This window comes from Carcharodon carcharias, chromosome 1 (genome assembly GCF_017639515.1).
Source record: "Carcharodon carcharias isolate sCarCar2 chromosome 1, sCarCar2.pri, whole genome shotgun sequence".
In the NCBI taxonomy this organism is placed as follows: domain Eukaryota; kingdom Metazoa; phylum Chordata; class Chondrichthyes; order Lamniformes; family Lamnidae; genus Carcharodon; species Carcharodon carcharias.
The window spans coordinates 22,238,732-22,264,514 of NC_054467.1; the positions used below are offsets into that span (position 1 = coordinate 22,238,732).

At 42.9% G+C, this 25,783-nt stretch overlaps 1 protein-coding gene across 5 annotated transcripts in view; it reads right to left on the bottom strand.

Annotated features, from left to right (window-relative positions):
- LOC121285316 (janus kinase and microtubule-interacting protein 1-like) overlaps positions 1 to 24,730 on the bottom strand; it is a 377,146-nt gene extending 352,416 nt beyond the window's left edge. For 3 of the 5 annotated variants that reach the window (XM_041201835.1, XM_041201778.1, XM_041201796.1), the window contains exon 1: positions 9,592 to 9,948. The gene's annotated coding sequence lies outside the window, so the exon portion shown is untranslated. Of the gene's footprint in view, positions 1 to 9,591; positions 9,949 to 24,711 lie in introns of those variants that run through there. The other 2 variants (XM_041201824.1, XM_041201844.1) reach the window with 2 other exon arrangements.
- Positions 24,731 to 25,783: the final 1,053 nt, after the last annotated feature.

Sequence of the window (25,783 nt, forward strand, 5' to 3'; positions counted from 1 at the left end):
TTTAGATAAATTAAAAAGTTTCTCATTGGATACTTCATTTTCTCCTCTTGTTGGTTAATTTCCAACGAGCCGAAACTTTCCCTATTCTCAATGCTATTCTGGTTTCACATGGGGGGAGGGTGGATTTGCACCTCCCAATAAGCATCAAAAGGTAGGTGACAGCAGTGTTTGCCAGAGGAGGCCTTATGCAAAGGGTTCGTATGGAGCTCCTACATTTCACTAGATAAGGATGCTAGATGCCATTTACCGAATCTGGTGCCAAATATGCACATGTACCATCATGAAAAGGCATATTTGCGATAAATAAGAGTAGTTGAAAAATGATCAGGGATCAGCTATTACCTTGCATAGGTGGCTTTACACTGAGCCCCATGGTCTTAATGCTGCCCCTGAAGACCAGTAATAATGTATTTGCCTAATTTTTCTTTGACTGATTTAGTCAGTTAAGAGTAGCAAGGCTCTTAGCTATTTCTAAGCTGAAAGTGATTCAATAACACGAGAAGCCAGGAAGTACTCCCCTCCTCAAAATATTCTACAACTACACAGCATTTCTGTTTATACAATATAACCTTTGTATAGTTATTAGAATTCTAATTTGATAGGCAATTGGCTTCCATCAGTTCTTTTTCCTAAAACGAAATGTACTTGCAAAAAGTCATCCTGTCCAAGGCAAGGCATATTTTTTATTGCTGCTTTGCTCCCACTATTAGTCAATGGGAATATGTGCATTGATGCAATTATAAAACACAGTCAGGCTTGTGTGTTCAGGCTAGATTCCCCAGAGTAGTGGCATATAGAGAATAAAGCCTGCATGCTTATCAACCCTGCCTTTTCCCTCCTTCCCTTGACAAATCACCTGCATCTTACCTTAACATTTGCACAGCTCTTCCACTGAAAGTTAGAGAAGCATAATGAGGGATCTATGTTTAGCTCTCATGTCCCTATATGGTACAATCCTATTACTGAGATTAACTACACAGAGATTTACTAGCACAAGTCTAGGTCTGAGTGTATTCAGACACCGTGGGCCAGATTTTGGCTGCTGATGCTGGCAGCTTGAGTTGGGAAATTTCCTGACTCACCAGACCCACTTGCTGACCCCAGAAGCAGAATGTAGGCAGCCACAGGGGCAGGCAAGTGTGAGGTGGGCCGGTCAGAAGGTCCGCCTCTGCTCTCTGGGACTTCATCATAATTGTTTTTGAAGTTGTTAGGCCCTCGCCTCCCCAGCCAGATCCATGGTCCCTCAAGCCCTCATGCCAACATAAAGCCAGCTCATGCCTCCCATCCAGCCCATGGCTGTTCATACCTTCCATGCCACCTCCAAAGCCACTCACCCAACATCACACCACAGGAAAACCTCAGGAGACATGTAGAGATGAAAAAATAAACTGATAATAATCTAATCAAGCTCTCGCTCCTACACACTTGAATTTGAAAAAAAATTTCCACTCATAAAATCCATTCAAAGTTTTTAAATCTCAGTTGGTTAATCTCTTATAAGAACAAACTTCTATTCAGGCCCCACATCAAAAACAGCTAATCCCTTAATAGCTTCTATAAGCTGTCAATCAAACTGTGAATTCAGAACTCCTGCTGAAATAGTTGTGGCTTTTGAAACTATGGTGAGCATTCATAATGATATAATGATAGACTTTGGGGAAATGTCAACAAATAGCTTTGTTAAAACTACATGGCCAGATGCGACTTTTTTTTTCTAACCTACCCCTGTCAATCAAAGTAGTCTAGCAAAGGGTTTTCTTAACTCTCACTGACAGCTGCAGCCTGATTTTTTTTCAAAGCTTAAAGCATTTTTAAAAAAAATCTTCAGATCATGACAGTTACACAAACCTTATCTGCCCTTCAAGAGCATTCAAGTCTACTCCATCAATTTGTGACTCTCACATTGCAGGTTAAGGCCTTTGGACCAACCAAAATGGGGTCAAGCACAAAGTTCAGATTTCCTTCCTGTGTGAATCAACCCCAACCCCCTTTCCCATACCAGCAAAAAACTGGATCTGTTGGAAATGGATGTGGGACTTCCATATCTGGGTCCCGGTGGTCATTTTTAAATGGCCCCAGAGTCTTCCCAACTGTGTCTGGCTTTGTGTCACAGACTTACGTTATTGCAGCTTTAATAAAGCAGAATTGAAACATACTATTTCTAACAGATTTATTTAAACATCTACAAATTAAGCATGCATATTTCAACAGCGAGGAATTAGTCACAAACCTCTTCAATCCCCCCGTAAAATGGCAAGAAGCCCAAGTATAGCCTGCAATTTGAGGAAAAAGTGATACAATTTGAAGAGAGACCTTTTGCAAATTTCCCCACAATCTCATCAGAAAATGCTGCAGATATGATTTCCGACCTGCAATTAGGGAAGTCTGAAGGTCAATCACAATGGTAGAGGTAGAAGCTGGAAACAAACAAATTCAGTTGAATTTGCCATAAAAACATCTGCGCAAAACATTGGCATAGTAAGCCTCAATTTCTCTATATATCCTGCAAGATTGAACAGTTGCAATCAATGATTTTCTGGAATGAAAGTCCAGGGGATTGAGAGGGAACCATTCTTCCCAATGCAGAATGCCACTATGAATATACAACTCTCCAAATCCAGCAATACTAGGAATCCATACATGGTGCTGTACATTAATTACCATTGTAAAATATACCACCTTAAGACACTAAGTATTGACAGACCTTCCTCACAACGAAAAATAAAAAGCCCTTATTAAGGAGACTGTTCCATGTGCAAATGTTTAGATTACAGCAATGGGCCCTTGGGAGGTGCTAACGAATTGGGTCCTCATAAAATAGAGGCAGCTAAAAGAAGAATAAGGGATGAGAGATTTATGCTAAGGGACTATTCTCTTTCAAGTTGCTGGTTTCTCTCTTGTCCTTTAGTGACTATCTCATAAATTGAATGTATTGAGTTCGCTGTGCAATTAGTGTTCAATTTCTGAGCCTCGTGTATATTGATTTTTTCCATGTATCTACAATATCCCCGCCCACTTTTTATTTAAACTTTTGTTTACTGCATATAATAGTGTACTTGACACTTAATTTAAAAAACAAAATGTTTCATGCATTGAAGAGTACTGAGCAGAATACCTGCTGCCAAGCAACAAGTCCTCTTTACTCACATTAAAATACTGAAACTGCTCTAATAAGGTGCCAAAGGGTTGTAAAAAATTGCAGTTATGAGGAGAGACTTGAGGTAACAGAAAAGTCGAAGATGAAATTTAATAGAGACTTAAAGGTGTTGATTTGTTGAATAGGGAAAAGACTATTTCTGCTAGATGATGAATCACTGACAGAGGTCAATTAAAAATTGTCATGATAGAGAGAAAAGGTAAGAACAATTTATTTATATAGAGCAGGCTGTTAGAATATGGAATGTATTCCTACTTGAAGCAGAGACTAGCTTTGTTAATGAGAAAATGGATGAACATATGAAGTAGAGATAGGTGCAAAGCTGTGGGGAGAGAGCAGGGCAGTGGGGATTTGTTTTGGGTGGTTTGAGCTAAGAGCTGGCACAAGCATGTTGGGCTAAACAACCTCTTTCTGCACTATAAACATCAACGTGGAAAAAAAAGGTTCCTGCACAAAACAGATCTGACGCTCAACCGAGGAGAAAATAAATCTTCATCTTATGTTGTACCCCTCTATGGGAGAAAAAAAAATTCTTGGGCAAAGTCAATTTAATGTTCACTTTGGAAAAAGGCAGAAAACATACTGCCAATAGAAATCTCTTTTCAAAAATATCTGACTTATGAGTTTTTTTATTATACAAAAGTCACTGCTGGATTATGATTATTCAGTGACTGTCTGTGGGCAAACAGTACGCACAATGTTCATCTTACATAAGCAAATAGAGCTAACACAGCCCTTTCCACATGTATTTTTAATGTTCTTGTGCAAATTCCCAGTGTACATTGCATAATATAAGCAACTGAGGCCAAACCGATCCCGTACATTGCAAACATTCAACAGCAATTCCACACAGACTCTTCAAAAATTCTAAGAATGTCCATTTTTTGTGACATGTATGTACTTACCCATTATCAAATTCAACTGATTGCACTGTAAATAGAACCTTAGCCATGTTTTTTGCATGAACCTTTTAGCCCATGAAAGCCTTTGGTAGAACATTCAATACTGATATAAGTTTCTTTCAGTATTGCGTTTTAATGACTAGAATATTCATGCCCCATCTTATTATTCTGAGAATGTGCTATCAGAGTGAGAATTTAATTTAAACTAATGGTACAAAGTTTATGTGCAAAGAGTTATGAAATTTGCAATAACTTGTACCATAAATCTTGTTACAATCACTATACATCCTCAGTACACATAGAGAGAATGTAATTGTTGGCAAAGAGATTTGTGAAGTATTTCCACAAGCAAAGCTGATTGTATAACTCACGAATAAAGTGAAAAAGTTAGTCATCTTTACAAGTGGATGTACCCACTCACTGTTGGCATTAATATTCTCCTTATTCCATAACATTAAATATCCTTTTGAAATAAAGCTTTATGATACAGTAATAGATATATGTATTAAAGTCTGTACATCTTATCTGTCTTTGAGGAAGTTTAATACTATTTGAAACCGCAGCACTCATCAATAAACTAAGTCAATCATGTAATTGACTTATTTCATTAGTGCAAATTTTTCCCTCATTATTTCTAAGGTAAGTACAATTTTCTTAACTGTTTCCTGGACATGCATTATTTGAATACATTCCAGTCATCAAATCCATTGCGACTTCTAATTTGCATGTGTCAGCAGTATGAACCCTTGATCTAACCAGCACCAGTCACAATTAGCTATTGGCTTGAAAGAAAAGAGAAGCAAAGTGTACACCATTCTCTTGGTTGAAGTACTGCAATAAAATTAACTGAACTGAAATACTTATGATCTTCTGCTATGTTGTTACACTTTACAGATACCTAATTCAATTGCTTAAGTATTTGTGCTTTTGCAGAGGAAATGCTATATAAGACTGAACCTCCGTTAATTTCACTGGTGACTTTAATTGTACTGAGCATCCACTCCCTATATGCTATAAAATAGAGTCTATTTTATGCTAATATTTGTTGTCTGGTGTCAATATTTCTATCATATCCCCCTAATGTCTTTCAGGGAAGGAAATCTGTCGTCCTTACCTGGTCTGGCCTACACGTGACTCCACACCCACAGCAATGTGGTTGACTCTTACGTGCCCTCTGAAATGACCTAGCAAGCCACTCAGTTGTAACAAACTGCCACAAAGTCTCAAAAAAGGAATGAAACCAAACGGACCACCCGGCATCAACCTAGGCACCGGAAATGACAATGGCAATCTCAGGCCTGTCGACCCTGCAAAGTCCTCCTTCATAACATCTGGGGGCTTGTGCCAAAATTGGGAGAGCTGTCTCACAGACTAGTCAAGCAATAGCCTGACATAGTCATCCTCACGGAATCATACCTTACACATAATGTTCTAGACTCCACCATCACCATCCCTGGATATGTCCTGTCCCATCAGCAGGACAGACCCAGCAGTGGTGGTGGCACAATGGTATACAGTCAGGAGGGAGTTGCCCTAGGAGTCCTCCACATTGACTCCAGACCCCATGAAGTCTCATGGCATCAAGTCAAACATGGGCAAGGAAATATCCTGCTGATTACCACATACCGGCCTCCCTCAGCTGATGAATCAGTGCTCCTCCATGTTGAATACCACTTGGAGGAATCACTGAGGGTGGCAAGGGCACAGAATGTACTCTGGGTGGGGGACTTCAATGTACATCACCAAGAATGGCTCAGTAACACCACTACTGACAGAGTTGGCCAAGTCCTAAATGACATAGCTGCTAGGCTGGGTCTGCAACACGTGGTGAGAGAAACAACAAGAGGGAAAAACACACTTGACCTCATCCTCACCAACCTGCCTGCTGCAGATGCATCTGTCCATGACAGTAGTGGTAGGAGTGACCACCACACAGTCATTGTGGAGATGAAGTCCCTCCATCATGTTGTGAGGCACTACCACTGTGCCAAATGGGATAGATTTTGAACAGATCTAGCAACTCAAGACTGGACATCCATGAAGCACTGTGGGCCATCAGAATTGTACACGAGCACAATCTGTAACCTCATGGCCTGGTATATCCCCGATTCTAGCATTGTCATCAACCCAGGGGATCAATCTTAGTTCAATGAAGAGTGCAGGAGGGCATGCCAGGAGCAGCACCAGGCATACCTAAAAATGAGATGTCAACCTGGTGAAGCTTGTGTGACAAACAGCATAAGCAGCAAGTGATAGACAGGGCTAAGCTATCTCACAACCAAGGGATCAGATCTAAGCTCTGCAGTCCTGCCACATCCAGTCATGAATGGTGGTGGAAAATTAAACTACTCACTGGAAGAGGAGGCTCCACAAATATCCCCACCCTTGATAATGGGAGAGTCCAGCCCATCATTGCAAAAGATAAGGCTGAAGCATTTGCTACAATCTTCAGCCAGAAGTGCCGAAAGGATGATCCATCTTGGCCTCCTCTGGAGGTACCCAGCATCACAGATGCTAGTCTTCAGCCAATTCAATTCACTCCACGCAATATCAAAAATGGATGAGGGCACTGGATAGTGCAAAGGCTATGGGCCCTGACAATATTCTGACAATAGTACTGAAGACTTGTGCTCCAGAACTTGTCATGCCCCTAGCCAAGCTGTTCCAGTGCAGGTACAACACTGGCATCTACCAGCTACGTGGAAAATTTCCTAGCTATATCTTGTACACAAAAAGCAGGACAAATCCAACACGGCCAATTACCACCCCATCAATCTAATCTCGATCATCAGTTAAGTAATAAAAGGGGTCATCAACAGTGCTATCAAGCCGCACTTGCTTAGCAAAAGCCTGCTCACTGATGCCCAGTTTCAGTTCCACCAGGGCCACTCAGCTCTTGACCTCATTACAGCCTTAGTTCAAACATGGACAAAAGAGCTGAACACTGGAGGTGAGGTAAAAGTGACTGCCCTTGACATCAAGGCCGCATTTGACAGAGTGTGGCATCAAGGAGTCCTAACAAAACTGGAGTCAATGGGAATCAGGGGAAAAACACACCACTGGTTGATGTCATACCTCGCATAAAAGGAAGACGATTGTGGTTGTTGGAGGTCAGTCATCTCAGCTCCAGGACATCGCTGCAGGAGTTCCTCAGGGTAATGCCCTTGGCCCAACCTTCTTCAGCTGCTTTATCAATGGCCTTCCTTCCATCATAAGGTCAGAAGTGGGATGTTCGCTGATGATTGCACGATGTTCAGCACCATTTGCAACTCCTCAGAGACTGAAGCAGTCCATGTCCAAATGCAGCAAGACCTGGACAATATCCAGGCTTGGGCTGACAAATGGCAAGTAACATTAGCACCACACAAATGCCAGGCAATGACCATCTCCACCAAGAGAGAATCCAACCATCTCCCTTTGATGTTCAATGACATTACTATCACTGAATCCCCCACTCTCAACATCCTGGGGGTTACCATTGACCAGAAACTGAACTAGACTAGCATATAAATACTATGGCAACAAGAACAGGTCAGAGGCTAGGAATCGTGCAGCGAGTAACCCACCTCCTGACTCCCCAAAGCCTGTCCACCATCTACAAGGCACAAGTCGGGGTGTGATGGAATACTCCCCACTTGCCTGGATGAGTGCAGCTCCCACAACACTCAAGAAGCTTGACACCATCCAGGACAAAGCAGCCCGCTTATTGGCTTCACATTCACAAACATTCACTCCACAGATACACAGTAGGAGCAGTGTGTACCATCTACAAGATGCACTGCGGAATTCACCAAGGCTCCTTCGACAGCACCTTCAAAACCCACGGCCTCTACCATTTGGAAGGACAAGGGCAGCAGATACATGGGATCACCACCACCTGGAGGTTCCCGTCCAAGTCACTCACCATCCTGACTTGGAAATATATCGTTGTTCCTTCATTGTCGCTGCGTCAAAGTCCGGGAACCCCCTTCCTAACAGCATTGTGGTTGTACCTACACTGTATGGACTGTAGCAGTTCAAGAAGGCAGCTCATCACTACCTTCTCAAGGGCAACTAGGGATGAGCAATAAATGCTGGCCCAGCCAGTGAAGCCCACATCCCATGAATGAATAAATAAAAAATATATATATTTGGATCATGGAACAATTGTGGCTCCGATTCATATTGGAACTACAGTACCTCTACAGGCTTAGTGAGCATGATTACATTGGCCCCAAATCAGTAGGCAGCCATTATTTGAATTCAAATTCCACTTCATTTTGGAGCAATACTAAACAATAGGGCTATGTCAGTCAGTCTCTATAAATACCACTAACCCAACTATCCAGTCAAACTGTGACCAGAGTGTTATTCACAATCAGTGAACAGTTACCCGATCAGGTTCTTAGCACGTTAGCCCATTCTGCTGAAAGTGTGTTTCACCCACAGGAAACGCTTTTCTGATTTCAGTGCAACATTGTTGCATAACTGGTTTTGAAGCCAACACTTAGAACCACATACGGTCAGAATTCCCATCCAAAAAGCTTTAACGTTCTGTCATTTTACCACCAGCTGGTTACCTCTTAGTTAGCACTGGAATCTGGTGACAATCAACATCTGAAAATGTGATGGCATCACGGTAATCATGATCTGCCTTACATTTTAGAGTTTCATGAACAACATTTCAATTTCAATGAACAACATTGATGACAACCAAAGTAACCGAGGGCCTGTTTTTTTTTCCCCCAGTCATAAATTTGAAGCAATTATTCAAATCTCGAGTGATCAAAACCATTCATTAGTTAAAAAAAAACTTTTGAGAGAAGATATGCCAAACTAGCACTGGGTCAAGGGGATGGCATACTTCCTCCCCCCAGCCCCCCCGCGAGGCCTGGATAACACAGACTGGTGGTGATGGGTGGAGGTGGTGGGGGGGTGGGGGGAGACCGTAAAAATAGATACTGCAGATCCCAAGAGGTCAGGTGTAACGTTACAGGATGTCAAAGCATTTTCAGCTTTATATTGAAAAAAAAATGTGAATGGCTGTAAACTGCTGGCCCCACCCTGCCATCATCCCAGTCCGCAAGAGGCAGATCCCTCTGCAGCACTAACCACACCGTCACGGAGCTGGCTGCTGGGGTTTAAGGATCAAATCCACCCAGAGAATAAGGTCTTTTATATATATATATATATATATATATATACACACACACAAATGGTCCATTTAGAATACGTGAAACCAACAAGCTCGACACACGAAACCGAAAGCTAACTAGCCTTTCCCTGTGTAATGTTTCTCACATTACTTAATGGCAGTTAACATAACCGTGCTGACAAATCTCCAAAGTATTTTTCATCCAACATGCATATTGCACCCAGGTAAGTGCTGCGTTAGGAATATACAGAGATCTAAAGATTAATAAAGCGGTGGAACACACCCACGCGATTTAATGAAAAATACATGTTGCTGATCTACAAGCACCGTGCCCAAGCTGAGGAATTGCTGCCTTTTTTTTTTCTGCATTGAAAATGCTCAGGTATTTCTGTACTCACTTGCCATACTGTCTTCACGTCTTGTGGGTTCAAACTGCACGTTGGAAGATACTTAAATATTTACAAAGAATAACCTCATGTCTCGAGCAGCTTCCGGACTGGGAGAAAAATCCAACTGCAGCTTCATCATTGAAACTACTGTGTATTTACATATATACATATATATTCATGTAGCTGCTTTCTTTATCCTGTTGCAATGTCCTGTCACATTAAGGTCATTTTCTTGTCTGTTTTTCTTCAACACTCTCTCTCAGTCCCAGTGTGTTCTGTGGAAGCAGCTCTCGGCGTGTGGACAGCTCCCAGCGCAGCTCTGAAGATACAGGCGCAGCCCGACAGCCATCTGACTGGCTCTATCCGCACAGCGTCAGGCTGTGCACTCCTTAAAGAGGCAACAGATTACCTACAGCATCGGCACACACCTCTTTCCCTTTTTTTTAAAAAAAAACCTTCAGTCATAGGTATATGGGCGGGGGAAATAAATTACAAAGCACGTTTTATTTCCCTCCCTCCAACCCCAGAAACAACCAAAACCAAATGCGAAACCTATCACACTTATTCTGAAGTCTTACGTTTTAAAATAATGATGTTTTAAAATGTGGGGTCCAGCAAGTTGTGTGAATGTGGCAATAAAAAGTCACTGCACAGTACATTGAATAGTCTCAGACCATATACATTAAAACGGAGTTTTAAAAACAATTGTGCTTTAACATGGGAGTCTCGCCAAATCATAGGTCTGTGAGTAGGTCTTAAACAAATTGGATTGAACAATAAAAAGGCTGATGCTTAGCAAGCCATCTGCAATAGCTTGTTCCATTAGGGTAAGGTTTTCCTGTTGTTTTCCTGAGGCCACTGCTACTTTCTTAAATTTCATCCTCATGATGTGGGCATTTCTGTCTAAGCCACCACTTATTGCACAACCCTAGTTGCCCTGGGGAGGTGATGGTGGGCCTTTTATTCTTGAACTGCCGCAGTCTGAGTTGCCATAATTCTGTTAGGTAGGGGGTTCTGTGGGTTCCTACTGGCAGCTGAATACATTAGGATCTACAGTTGCCTTGATGCACACCATGCAGCCCTCACCCAATCTACAGGGTTGTCAGATCACGTGGATGAAAACAGTATGAAAAGCACACAAAGGTAGGAAGATCCTAAATAAAAATGTGTGCACTGTATAGATTATTTACTAATAATCTACTGAAACACAGTATTGTTAGTTCAGTACCATTAATCAAATGATGCTGTTATTCTTTAAACTATACGCTTAATGTAAAGTATCTCTACAATAGTTCCATTCTTTCAATGTTGCATCAAGTGAAGCGGTTACAGTGAAATGTACACTGTTATTCTGTTAACTATACCTCCAGCTCAATCAGCCCAATAAGACAAGTGCTTTAAAATTTCATTTTCAAATAATTATGTTAATTTTATCCCACTGTGTAAACCTCACCATTTCAGAAAGATACAAATCTCACTTTTCACTTGTGTGCCAGAGTCAACCTGAATACAGTAATGTAGTGCGCCAAGAGGATCAGTCCAATGATACATACTTGCTTGTTCAACCACCCAAGTTACCACTTTTGATCAGTCCCTTATGTAATTGAGAGTAAGCAGGTTATCTGAAGAGGTCAGGGATGGTAGGGCAGGAGGTCCTATCCAAACAAGTCCACAAGCAAAGAGTTAGACTAAATACTAAGAAGCACTTCTTTTCAGAGTCTTTGCCCTCTGGCATAAACCATTGAGGATTGTGATGATTAAGGTGTAATTTACGTTGGAAATGAACAAGTTCCTGAGAGAAAAGGATATTTATGTTAAACAACAACTTATATTTATATAGCATCTTTGCCATAATAAAACATCCCTAGACACCACAGGAACATCATAAAACAAAATAAGGTGAAGTGCCACAAGAGATCATGTGTTGTGGATGATATATTTGCATGGATTTGCTAACTTGCAGGAACAGTCGGAATAAATCGTTTATTTTCAGGTTGACAAACTGTATCTACGGGAGTGCTACAGGGATCAGTGCAGGGGTCTCACAACTTGCAGTCTATATTGAAAACTTGGATGAAGGGACAAAGTTTTTTTGCAGTCAAATTCACTGGCGACACAAACAGGGTGAAAGCAAGTTGTGAGGACAGAATCTGAAAAGGGATTTAGATAGGCTAAGTGAGTGTGCAAAAATTTGGCAGATGGAATGTAATATGGGAAAATGTGATGTGGTCCATTTTGATGGGAAGAATAGAAAACAATATTTAAATGGAGACACACTGCAGAGCGCTGCAACAGAGAGGAATCTGAGTGTCCTCATTCATGATTCACAAAAAGCTAGTATGCAGGCACAGCAAGTAATTAGGAAGGCAAATGGAATGTTGGCTTTCATTGCAAAGCAGATGGAATATAAAAGCAGAGAAGTGTTGTTACAACTGTACAGGGCATTTGGTGAGACCACGCCTAGAGTACTGCGTTCAGTTTTGGTCTCCTTATTTAAGGGGGGAAATGCTTGCATTCAAGGTTGATTCCTGGGATGAAAGGGTTGTCTAATGAGGAAAGGTTGAGCAACTTGGGCCTATGCTTATTGGAGTTTAGAAGAATGAGAGGTGATCTTATACAGACATATTAAGCTCTGAGGGGGCTTGATAGGGCATATGCTGAAAGGATGTTTCCCCACGTCAGGCAATCTAAAGCAAAGAGGCAGTGTTTCAAAATAAGGAGTCTCCCGTTAAAGACAGAGGTGTGGAGGATTTCTTTTCTCTCAGAGGGTCTTTAGAATTCTCTACCCCAGAGATCAGTGGAGGCTGGGTCATTGAATGTATTCAAGACTGAATTGGACAGATTTTTGATCTGCAAGGGAATTGAGGGTTATGGGGCTAGGCAGGAAAGTGGAGTTAAGGCTATAATCAGATCAGTAATGATCTTATTAAATGGCGAAGCAGGCTTGAGGGACCAAAGGGCCTACTCCCGCTCCCATTTCTTATGATCTATGTAAAATATGACACTGAGCCACATAAGGATGACAAAAATCTTGATCAAAAAGGCAGGTTTTAAGGAGCATCTTAAAGGAGAAAAGCAAGGTAGAGAAGGGGAGAAGTGTATGGAGGGAATTCCAGAGCTTAGGGCCTTGGCAGCTTAAGGCATAACCACCATCGGTGGAGCAGTTAAAATCGGGGCTGCCCAAGAGGCCAGAATTAGATGAGCACAGATATCTCTGAGTTGTGGGACTGGAGGAAATCACAGAGATAGGGAGGGCGGGGTGGGGGAGGCCATGGAGCGATTTGAAAACAAGGATGAGAACTTTAACATCAAGACACTGCTTGACTGGGAACCAATGTAAGTCAGTGGTGATAGGACAAGGATAGATCCATGGGGGTCATCAGAGGTAACTGTGTGGGAGGGGGAACAGAAACAATTGCATGTGATGCTCTGGCTATGATTAGATTGGTAAGAATGGAACCAGGTGAGAGCAGTCCCACCCAGTTGGGTGACAATGAAGCATGGTGTGGTCAATTGTGCCAAAGGCTGCAGACAGATCAAGAAGGATGAGGAGGAATAGTACGCCTTCATCATAGTCACATAGGATGTCATTTGTGACTTTGAAAAGAGCCACTTTTGTACTGTGGCAGGGGCAGAGACCTGATTGGAGGGATTTAAACATGGATTTCATGGAAAGATGAGCACAAATTAGGGAGGCGACAGGTTCAAGGACTTTAGAGAAGAAAGGGAGGGTGGAGTTGGGATGGTACTATCAAGGACTGTCAGGTCAAAGGTTAGTTTTTAAGAAGAGCGGTGATGATGGAAGATTTAAATGGAGATATGAAACTACACCTGAAGGGAGAGAACTGTTAACAATATCGGCTAACATGGAGACCAGGAGGGGAACGGGTGGTCAGCAGTTAAGTGGGAATAGAGTTGAGGGAATGGTGGGAAATCATATGGACAAAGTGAGCTCAGAGAGGTCATAAAGGGAGATAGGAGAGAAACTAGAGAAGGCTGCAAGTTCAGGGCTAAGGCAACAGGAAGCTTTAGAGGAATAAAAACAAAAAAACTGCGGATGCTTGAAATCCAAAACAAAACAAAAACAGAATTACCTGGAAAAACTCAGCAGGTCTGGCAGCATCGGCGGAGAAGAAAAGAGTTGACGTTTCGAGTCCTCATGACACTTCGACAGAACTTGAGTTCGAGTCCAAGAAAGAGTTGAAATATAAGCTGGTTTAAGGTGTGTGTGTGGGGGGGCGGAGAGAGAGAGAGGTGGAGTGGGGGTGTGGTTGTAGGGACAAACAAGCAGTGATAGAAGCAGATCATCAAAAGATGTCAACAACAATAATACAAAAGAACACATAGGTGTTAAAGTTAAAGTTGGTGATATTATCTAAACGAATGTGCTAATTAAGAATGGATGGTAGGGCACTCAAGGTATAGCTCTAGTGGGGGTGGGGAGAGCATAAAAGATGTAAAAAAATAAATAAATAAACATATATTTTTTTCTTTTTCTCTTTTTATAATGGAAATAGGTGGGAAAAGGAAAATCTATATAATTTATTGGAAAAAAAAGAAAAGGAAGGGGGAAACAGAAAGGGGGTGGGGATGGGGGAGGGAGCTCACGACCTAAAGTTGTTGAATTCAATATTCAGTCCGGATGGCTGTAAAGTGCCTAGTCGGAAGATGAGGTGTTGTTCCTCCAGTTTGTGTTGGGCTTCACTGGAACAATGCAGCAAGCCAAGGACAGACATGTGGGCAAGAGAGCAGGGTGGAGTGTTAAAATGGCAAGCGACAGGGAGGTTTGGGTCATTCTTGCGGACAGACCGCAGGTGTTCTGCAAAGCGGTCGCCCAGTTTACGTTTGGTCTCTCCAATGTAGAGGAGACCACATTGGGAGCAACGAATGCAGTAGACTAAGTTGGGGGAAATGCAAGTGAAATGCTGCTTCACTTGAAAGGAGTGTTTGGGTCCTTGGACGGTGAGGAGAGAGGAAGTGAAGGGGCAGGTATTGCATCTTTTGCGTTGGCATGGGGTGGTGCCATAGGAGGGGGTTGAGGAGTAGGGGGTGATGGAGGAGTGGACCAGGGTGTCCCGGAGGGAGCTATCTCTACAGAATGCCGATAGGGGGGGGTGAAGGGAAGATGTGTTTGGTGGTGGCATCATGCTGGAGTTGGCGGAAATGGCGGAGGATGATCCTTTGAATGCGGAGGCTGGTGGGGTGATAAGTGAGGACAAGGGGGACCCTATCATGTTTCTGGGAGGGAGGAGAAGGCGTGAGGGCGGATGCGCGGGAGATGGGCCGGACACGGTTGAGGGCCCTGTCAACGACCGTGGGTGGAAAACCTCGGTTAAGGAAGAAGGAGGACATGTCAGAGGAACTGTTTTTGAAGGTAGCGTCATCGGAACAGATGCGACGGAGGCGAAGGAACTGAGAGAATGGGATGGAGTCCTTACAGGAAGCGGGGTGTGAGGAGCTGTAGTCGAGATAGCTGTGGGAGTCGGTGGGTTTGTAATGGATATTGGTGGACAGTCTATCACCAGAGATTGAGACAGAGAGGTCAAGGAAGGGAAGGGAAGTGTCAGAGATGGACCACGTGAAAATGATGGAGGGGTGGAGATTGGAAGCAAAATTAATAAATTTTTCCAAGTCCCGACGAGAGCATGAAGCGGCACCGAAGTAATCATCGAGGTACCGGAGAAAGAGTTGTGGAAGGGGGCCGGAGTAGGACTGGAACAAGGAATGTTCCACATACCCCATAAAGAGACAGGCATAGCTGGGGCCCATGCGGGTACCCACAGCCACACCTTTTATTTGGAGGAAGTGAGAGGAGTTGAAGGAGAAATTGTTCAGCGTGAGAACAAGTTCAGCCAGACGGAGGAGAGTAGTGGTGGATGGGGATTGTTCGGGCCTCTGTTCGAGGAAGAAGCTAAGGGCCCTCAGACCATCCTGGTGGGGGATGGAGGTGTAGAGGGATTGGACGTCCATGGTGAAGAGGAAGCGGTTGGGGCCAGGGAACTGGAAATTGTTGATGTGACGTAAGGTGTCAGAGGAATCACGGATGTAGGTGGGAAGGGACTGGACAAGGGGAGAGAGAAGGGAGTCAAGATAACGAGAAATGAGTTCTGTGGGGCAGGAGCAAGCTGAGACGATCGGTCTACCGGGGCAGTTCTGTTTGTGGATTTTGGGTAGGAGATAGAAGCGGGCCGTCCGAGGTTGGGCGACTATCAGGTTGGAAGCTGTGGGACAGAGATCTCCAGAGGAGATGAGGTCAGTGACAGTCCTGGAAACAATGGCTTGATGTTCAGTGGTGGGGTCATGGTCCAGGGAGAGGTAGGAGGAAGTGTCTGCAAGTTGACGCTCAGCCTCCGTGAGGTAGAGGTCAGTGCGCCAGACAACAACAGCACCACCCTTGTCAGCGGGTTTGATGACAATGTCAGGGTTGGACCTGAGAGAATGGAGTGCAGTAAGTTCAGAGAGAGACAGGTTAGAATGGGTGAGAGGAGCAGAGAAATTGAGACGACTAATGTCGCGCCGACAGTTCTCAATGAAAAGATCAAGAGAAGGTAAGAATCCAGAGGGAGGGGTCCAGGTGGAGGGAGAATATTGGAGATGGGTAAAAGGATCCGTTGAACTGGGAGAGGACTCCTGCCCAAAGAAGTGAGCCCGGAGATGAAGACGGCGGAAGAAGAGTTCAGCATCATGCCGAGCCCGAAATTCATTGAGGTGAGGGCGTAAGGGTATGAAACTGAGTCCTTTGCTGAGCACTGAACGTTCAGCATCGGAGAGGGGAAGGTCAGGGGGTATAGTGAATATACGGCTGGGGTTGGGATTGGAAGATGGGGTGGGGATGGAGGGACAGGCCGGGGTGGAGGGTCCTAGATGGGTGTTGGTGTCGATGAGTTGTTGGAGCTTGCGTTCCTTAGCACTTGAGAGAAAGAGAAAAAGTTTCTTGTTGAGGCGTCGGATGAGCCGAAGGATAAAATGAAACTGGGGGCACGCGCAGCTTTGAAAAAGGGTACGGCGGTGCTGCTGGAGGGAGAGGTCGAGTGTGTTCATATGGCGGCGCATGGCACTGAGTGTGGATTTCAGAATGTGACGGGAACAGCAGTCCGAGAAACGTTTTATGTCCCGGAGATAGCTGTAATCCTGGGTGAGTTCGAAACATGAGGGGTGGAATTTCAGTTGAAATCCACGTGGGGTAAGTCGGAGATGGAGACAGTCACTGAGAAAGTAGATGTGGCTGTGAAAGCGGGTTTTAGTAAACACCTTGTCAAACACCAGGAGGGAAATGGAAAGCAAGGAAGGTGAGCAGGGCAAAAGAGAGATACGGAAATCTTGTCGCAGAGAGGAACAGAACTTCTTCAAGGAGGTAGGCATTTCTTGAAGAGCAGTGGCAGTCAATTAAACACAGAGATAAAAACAAAAAAACTGCGGATGCTGGAAATCCAAAACAAAACAAAAACAGAATTACCTGGAAAAACTCAGCAGGTCTGGCAGCATCGGCGGAGAAGAAAAGAGTTGACGTTTCGAGTCCTCATGACACTTCGACAGAACTTGAGTTCGAGTCCAAGAAAGAGTTGAAATATAAGCTGGTTTAAGGTGTGTGTGTGGGGGGCGGAGAGAGAGAGAGGTGGAGTGGGGGTGTGGTTGTAGGGACAAACAAGCAGTGATAGAAGCAGATCATCAAAAGATGTCAACAACAATAATACGAAAGAACACATAGGTGTTAAAGTTAAAGTTGGTGATATTATCTAAACGAATGTGCTAATTAAGAATGGATGGTAGGGCACTCAAGGTATAGCTCTAGTGGGGGTGGGGAGAGCATAGAAGATGTAAAATAAATAAATAAATAAATATTTTTTTTTCTTTTTCTCTTTTTATAATGGAAATAGGTGGGAAAAGGAAAATCTATATAATTTATTGGAAAAAAAAGAAAAGGAAGGGGGAAACAGAAAGGGGGTGGGGATGGGGGAGGGAGCTCACGACCTAAAGATCATCTCAGCTTGCTCCTGCCCCACAGAACTCATTTCTCGTTATCTTGACTCCCTTCTCTCCCCCCTTGTCCAGTCCCTTCCCACCTACATCCGTGATTCCTCTGACACCTTACGTCACATCAACAATTTCCAGTTCCCTGGCCCCAACCGCTTCCTCTTCACCATGGGCGTCCAATCCCTCTGCACCTCCATCCCCCACCAGGATGGTCTGAGGGCCCTTAGCTTCTTCCTCGAACAGAGGCCCGAACAATCCCCATCCACCACTACTCTCCTCCGTCTGGCTGAACTTGTTCTCACGCTGAACAATTTCTCCTTCAACTCCTCTCACTTCCTCCAAATAAAAGGTGTGGCTATGGGTACCCGCATGGGCCCCAGCTATGCCTGTCTCTTTATGGGGTAAGTGGAACATTCCTTGTTCCAGTCCTACTCCGGCCCCCTTCCACAACTCTTTCTCCGGTACCTCGATGATTACTTCGGTGCCGCTTCATGCTCTCGTCGGGACTTGGAAAAATTTATTAATTTTGCTTCCAATCTCCACCCCTCCATCATTTTCACGTGGTCCATCTCTGACACTTCCCTTCCCTTCCTTGACCTCTCTGTCTCAATCTCTGGTGATAGACTGTCCACCAATATCCATTACAAACCCACCGACTCCCACAGCTATCTCGACTACAGCTCCTCACACCCCGCTTCCTGTAAGGACTCCATCCCATTCTCTCAGTTCCTTCGCCTCCGTCGCATCTGTTCCGATGATGCTACCTTCAAAAACAGTTCCTCTGACATGTCCTCCTTCTTCCTTAACCGAGGTTTTCCACCCACGGTCGTTGACAGGGCCCTCAACCGTGTCCGGCCCATCTCCCGCGCATCCGCCCTCACGCCTTCTCCTCCCTCCCAGAAACATGATAGGGTCCCCCTTGTCCTCACTTATCACCCCACCAGCCTCCGCATTCAAAGGATCATCCTCCGCCATTTCCGCCAACTCCAGCATGATGCCACCACCAAACACATCTTCCCTTCACCCCCCCTATCGGCATTCTGTAGAGATCGCTCCCTCCGGGACACCCTGGTCCACTCCTCCATCACCCCCTACTCCTCAACCCCCTCCTATGGCACCACCCCATGCCCACGCAAAAGATGCAATACCTGCCCCTTCACTTCCTCTCTCCTCACCGTCCAAGGACCCAAACACTCCTTTCAAGTGAAGCAGCATTTCACTTGCATTTCCCCCAACTTAGTCTACTGCATTCGTTGCTCCCAATGTGGTCTCCTCTACGTTGGAGAGACCAAACGTAAACTGGGCGACCGCTTTGCAGAACACCTGCGGTCTGTCCGCAAGATTGACCCAAACCTCCCTGTCGCTTGCCATTTTAACACTCCACCCTCCTCTCTTGCCCACATGTCTGTCCTTGGCTTGCTGCATTGTTCCAGTGAAGACCAACGCAAACTGGTGGAACAACACCTCATCTTCCGACTAGGCACTTTACAGCCATCAGGACTGAGTATTGAATTCAACAACTTTAGGTCGTGAGCTCCCTCCCCCATCCCCACCCCCTTTCTGTTTCCCCCTTCCTTTTCTTTTTTTTCCAATAAATTATATAGATTTTCCTTTTCCCACCTATTTCCATTATAAAAAGAGAAAAAGAAAAAAAATATATGTTTATTTATTTATTTTTTTACATCTTTTATGCTCTCCCCACCCCCACTAGAGCTATACCTTGAGTGCCCTACCATCCATTCTTAATTAGCACATTCGTTTAGATAATATCACCAACTTTAACTTTAACACCTATGTGTTCTTTTGTATTATTGTTGTTGACATCTTTTGATGATCTGCTTCTATCACTGCTTGTTTGTCCCTACAACCACACCCCCACTCCACCTCTCTCTCTCTCCGCCCCCCACACACACACCTTAAACCAGCTTATATTTCAACTCTTTCTTGGACTCGAACTCAAGTTCTGTCGAAATGTCATAAGGACTCGAAACGTCAACTCTTTTCTTCTCTGCCGATGCTGCCAGACCTGCTGAGTTTTTCCAGGTAATTCTGTTTTTGTTAACTTTAGAGGAAATTTGGTGGAAGGCTAGTGGAAGGAAGGATGTGGCAAAGGCAGCTGAATTATCTGAGTTTTAATGAGAAAGTAGTTCATGAGCTCCTTGCACTTATTGTTGAAGGTGAGGATGGAGGAGACAGAGGAGGAAGGACTTAAGAAGATGGTTTGCAGAAAGGTGAAGCAGCCGGGGGTTATGTTTGCATTCCAGGATTATCCTGGAATAGTGAGCAGTTTTAGCAGACGACAGCGGGACCTGGTAGTGGTTTGTGCAGTCCAGCCAAAGCTGACGGTGGATAGCTAAACCAATTATCCACCATATCCTTTCAAGACTGTAAGGGAACAAAGTTTTAGTTACTTGCGTTTAGAAAGTGTATGGGCTACCGCAGTCTGCTGGATTGCCTTGTGGAGCCACAAAAGAATTACCTGGAGGTTTTCCTGAATTAGTTGCAAGTTTTGTTTTTTTGTTTTTCTTTGCCAGTCCCAAAGAGTGCCATCAAGACTGAATGGTGCAGGTGGTTGACTGGCAGGATGGTCTTTTCAAAACTTCAGTTTTATATGTTTGTATGGGATGCTACTGTATTTTCAGGAAAATATTTAACATGTCACAAGTCATGAACAGGAAGTGACAGGTGCTGTTGTTGCCTTCCATAGCTGGGTGACTTTGAATTTATTCAGGAATGAAGTGAAGAAGTCTTCTTCTCTGCCTTGCCTGGGATGGCCCCATATGAAATTGGTTCAAACAGTCTTAATCCAGTTCTTTATGCCTATGAGTTAATAGCTTAACACAACCTGGATTTCAACATAAATGTATTCCTCGGGGGCCATTAAAGCAGCTGCAGAAAGTAGAAAAGAATCACCGGTGCAGCACTTTGCTGATATTGGGATTAAAGTACATTATGAAGGGCAGTGTCGAGGAAATTTTCTATATCATCCCAACCTGTCATGGCAATATTAAAGATCACAATGTTTGCCAAAAATTAGAGAATTCCTTTCCCCAGCAGTGACATCCCTCACCTCAATGAGGCCCACAAGATATGTGATGTCACAATCCCTCATTAGCAAAACATTAGTTTGCAACAGTAAACTTTTATTTTTAGAATTTTATACATAGGTGCCAATTCAATGCAGTGTTGCCTGCATGTGTAATTATTTTATACATCTGACAATAACATGAAGGTGACAGCCCCTTCAGCTGTGAGGAACTAATATATATTTACGATTACAATCTTTTTTTGGTCACGAAAGAGTGACTCGAAATGCCATTGGAAAACGGAGGACTCCATTTACTGATTCAATTCAGGGACATTTTCTTTAGGGTTCAAAGCTGCTTATACATGAATGCACTCAGAAACTGCATTTCTAATTGTGAAAAATCATAGTTAGAATTTCTTGTTCCCAATTGCCTTGCTGTAAATTGATGTGTCAACAGAAAAAGCCAGGGGGCAGAGATCTAGCCAGAAAGTGCAGCTAATAAGACAGAAGCCCTGCAACAGGGAACAGGAAGAGTGCAGATATCCAGAGTGGCATGGCAGCGCTGCTCACGCATTAACATTATAAAAAGGCAATCTGTTTATTTTATCAGAACAGTTAATATCATGGAATCACATCAAGACATTTCAAACTAAATCAGTAAATCACTGAAATCAGACATGCAGTAAGTGGTGAAGTGGTGCTTATATAGAAATTTGTCACAAACATTTAAGTAGAAACACCACATACACCGTCTGAATAATTAAAACTTAAGCTTGGTGCATCAATGGTATCACATCTGAGGGGGCAAGAATTAGAGATTGGTTGTAATTTTAAAAAACTTATTCTTTCATGGGATGTGGGCATTACTGGCAAGGCCAGCATTTATTGCCCATCCCTGATTGCCCTTGAACTGAGTGGCTTCCTAAGCGATTCCAGAGGGAAGTTTAGAGTCAACCACACTGCTGTAAGTTTGGAGTCACATGTAGGTCAGACATGATAAGGATGGCGGATTTTCTTCCATTGATGACATTAGCAAACCAGATGGGTTTTTACAACAATCAATGATAGTTGGCCACCATTAGTGAGACTAGCTTTCAATTCTAGATTTTATTAATTGAATGTAAGTTCCACCAGCTGCCATGGTGGGATTTGAATTCATGTCCTCAGAACATTAGCCAGGGCCTCTAGATCATTAGTCCAGTGACATTACCACTACGCCACCATGAGGATATATCCATTAAGTCACAACATGAATTAAATACCAAATCTGAACTGGCAAGGTGCAGGTCATAGTCAATCAAATCCTTAGACTTCTACTGCACTTCATTTGGCAACTTCAATAATTAGGTTAGCATCTTATATTTTGCTAATGAATTGGTTCCTCCCAGTTACAGTCATCTCGATTAAGGTAAGCCCAAACCTTTCAGCTCGGTTCTATCCATGTCTATGCTGAAGTCCATGAAGTCTAACTTCTTTCCTGTGCTTCAACCTGACTCACATAGGATCATTCCTGGCTTGCTGGAGTCATTTACTCTGTGGTGTTCCCAGCCACTCAGTTAGTGTGCACTTCTAGTCACTGAAATACAATAAAATCTCCCTTTCAAGTTTGTCTTTGCTTCACTTCCTCCTTGCTACGGGTACTGCCAAAGACCAGCTGCTTCATAGTTCTCCCAAATTCAGGATCGTAAGCCCACTGAGTATGCCCAGCACACCTTCAGACCGCTCAGGCTAGGGCCTCTGCCACCTGCTCCACCTCTTGGCTTCAACCCCAACCTCGTTGCTTCTTACCCAGCGTAACTGTTCCCTATTTGCCTGACATTCTTTATCAATGAACAGTGCTGCAGAAAATAGCTGTATTTTAAAATCTAATCAGATTGGCATCATGGTACATCACATCTTTGCTATAATACCATGTATTGTAACCATGCTTAGGGTTGGGGTTGAGGACATCCCTTGTTGAGGACATGATAAGACAATCCCTTCATCCTAGGATTGAGTCCAGTGAACCTTCACTGAGCTGCTTCTAAAGCTATTATATCTTTTTTTAAAATAAGGAGACCAGGACTGCACGCAGTACTCTAGGTGTGGTCTCACCAAGGCCTTGTACAGCTGCAGTAAACCTTGCCTACTTTTATATTCCATTCCTCTTGCAATAAATGCAAACATTCCATTTGCCTTCCTAATCACTTGCTGTACCTGCATGCTAACTTTATGTGATTCACGTACCAAGGGCAACTAGGGATGGGCAATAAATACTGGCCCAGCCAGCGAAGCCCACATCCCATGGATGAATAAAAAAACCCAGGACCCCTAGATTCCTCTGTATCACCGAGTTCTGCAATCTTTCTCCATTTAAATAGTACACTTTTTTTTTTATTCTTCCTGCCAAGATAAACAAATTCACATTTACCCATGTTGTAAGCCATCTGCCAAATTTTTGCCCACTCATTTAATCTATCTATATTCCTTTGCAGACTCTCTACTTACTGTTGACAACTTAATTTAAGAGCTATCTTGATGTCATTAGCAAATTTGACTATCGTACATCAGGTCCCTTCATCCAAGTCATAAACACTGGAAGGACACCTGAGAACACGCCACTTTTCCACATTCCCAAATGGTGCCTAGCACGAAGAAACTAAAAGGGGAATTCAGAAAAGTTATTGCCTGAAGAAGAAACAAAAACCTTCCAAAATCATGATGAGACAATTTCCTTCAATGTTCTTTTACTTGGGCAAATAATTTATCATGACACATCATTCTCTCAAATGCCATGAATTTTTACACTGAGCACTGTTTGTTATTTCAATTTTGCAGAAAACAACCCATGAAGATGGCTTCTGCATGTTAACACATCTCTTTCCTTAATTGCTGTAATTTCAGTGTGACACTGCAAATGGACCTGGAAACAAACTTAAGACAGGGTCATACACTTTAAAATGTCATGTGAAATCTGCTTTAAACCACCAACACATGAAGAGTGAAACATGAACTGAACAGCCAACAATTCCATTGATAACTTTGAAACATTTCACAGGTTTGCTGTCAGGATTTATGTCATCCGAAAACCTCCCCTTTCCCAAATTACATACATCATGTTTGTATAATAATGTTTGTGTTCCTACCCAAGTGTAAAAAAATAATTAAATACCATCTGCCAAGTTTATTTCATATGTTGCCAGAAGAATATTGGGAATGCAGCAGGTGGTATTTCAATCCATGCAGTAACAGTGCTGTTCTCGCTGGCTTATTTAGCTTATTAGTACCAATATACTGTCGGAAAATTTGCAGTGGTATTGGCAACATTATATTTGAGTTCTTTTAGGATATCAGCTTACCAGACCAAACAATACTTTGCTGCAGCAAAAGGTCCACCTTTCAAGTAGGAGTTTCATTATCTCCTGCAATCCAACCAAAGCAAATGCTAAAGGAAAACACAGCGCTGGTTGGGCAAAAAACTCTCCCGCACAAAGTCCCAGTGGTGGTTATGTTTTGCTAGTCTATAGACAATTTTGCTACTATTCACTGCAATATCCTGGTAAACATTTATAATGGCAAGCCAAAACTAATTGGTTTTCACTGCTAAAATTGTGGAAGCGACTAGCTCCGGAAGACCATCTGTCGTTTGCATTTCATCAAAGCACATTCTTTCAAAAGAAATAGCAGATCAATTTTTTTTAAAAGTGCAGAAATTTCAGGAGGTGTTTGAACACTTGCTCCTCCTCCCTCACCACTAATCACACCACTGCTTCAGATCGTATCCTTTAACATTGTGCACACACACTTGATATTCCTGTTAAATCACCTCAATTTGTTCCTACCACTGATAACTGTTCTGCACGTACATTTGTATAATAGAATCATAGAATGGTTATACAACACAGGATGCCACATGGCTTGTTGCGTCTGAACCAGCTCTCTGCAAGAGCAACTTACCCATTCTCATTTCCTGCTTTTTCCATATAGCCCTGCAATTTTTTCCCCTTCAGACAATTATCGAACTCTATTTTGATATTCTCAATTGAATTTGCCTCCACTTCACTCTCAGGCAGTGCATCCCATGTCTTCTCCATTTGCTATGTAAAAATGTTCTTCCTGATGTCACCATTGCTTCTTTTACCAATTACCTTAAATTGGTGTCATCCGGTTTCATCAACAGGAACTGTTTTCTCTTTATCTACTCTGTCCAGATCCCTCGTGATTTTGCGCACCTCTATTAAATTTCTTCTGAATCTTCTCTTCAATAGTTTGTTCTTCTGAAACTGTTGATATTAAAAGAAGCTACACGTAAAAAAAAATTCAGAAGAGATAAGCATATAAATTCACTTAAAAAATATGATCATTTGAATTGTTCTGGTGCTGCAAGAATCAAGAGTAACTGGATTAAATAATATCAATAAGATTTTCACTACTTAAAAAAGGTAACTCTATCACATCCACTTTAAAACGTCTGCGTAATCTAAGGTTTTATTTATGCTGTACAACTTTGGACGGAAGAAACTGAAGCAAACTTACCCACGATGTGTGAATACAGCAGTTATTTTATTAGTGTGATAAGACCCATACGGACTAGGGCTGCAAACTTGAGTGAATTTTGTACATCTTTCAGCCAACTACAATAACCACTATATTTGCTGATCCTTATTGACATCTCTTCACAATATTGTGTACAGACTTCCCCAGTAAACAGCTGCAGATTATTTTCCTTGGTAAACCTGCAGCAATTAAATCATAATTATCGATTCTCCTGTATAAATTTCATCACAGGCGAATTGGCAATTGACATCCGGGTGATCAGTTGCTGCAGGAGACAAACTGATGAGGGGGAAAAAATGTACAAAATTTAAATACTATGGATATCATAAATAATAGGCCCAAGGGTATGATCAAAATCTCAGGACTCTAAGGGATGGTAATAAACCATTCAGCTTCATTTCCATGACTTATGACACCACTGGAGAGCTTCGTTTAGTTTATTGCTTGCTATTAAAGCCCAAGTATGTACATAATTTCCATACAATTTCTGCAATATGTAATCGCTCTATTCATAATTGTCCATGCACTTACTTTCAAGTACCTGTTTATTAGCCACACAATCCCACTGTGAATAATTCTTCATGTCTTGGTTATTTATTAATATTTAAGCTATCTATGGATAACTCCCTGACGGTCATTCCCATAATTCTCCAATTTGAGGAT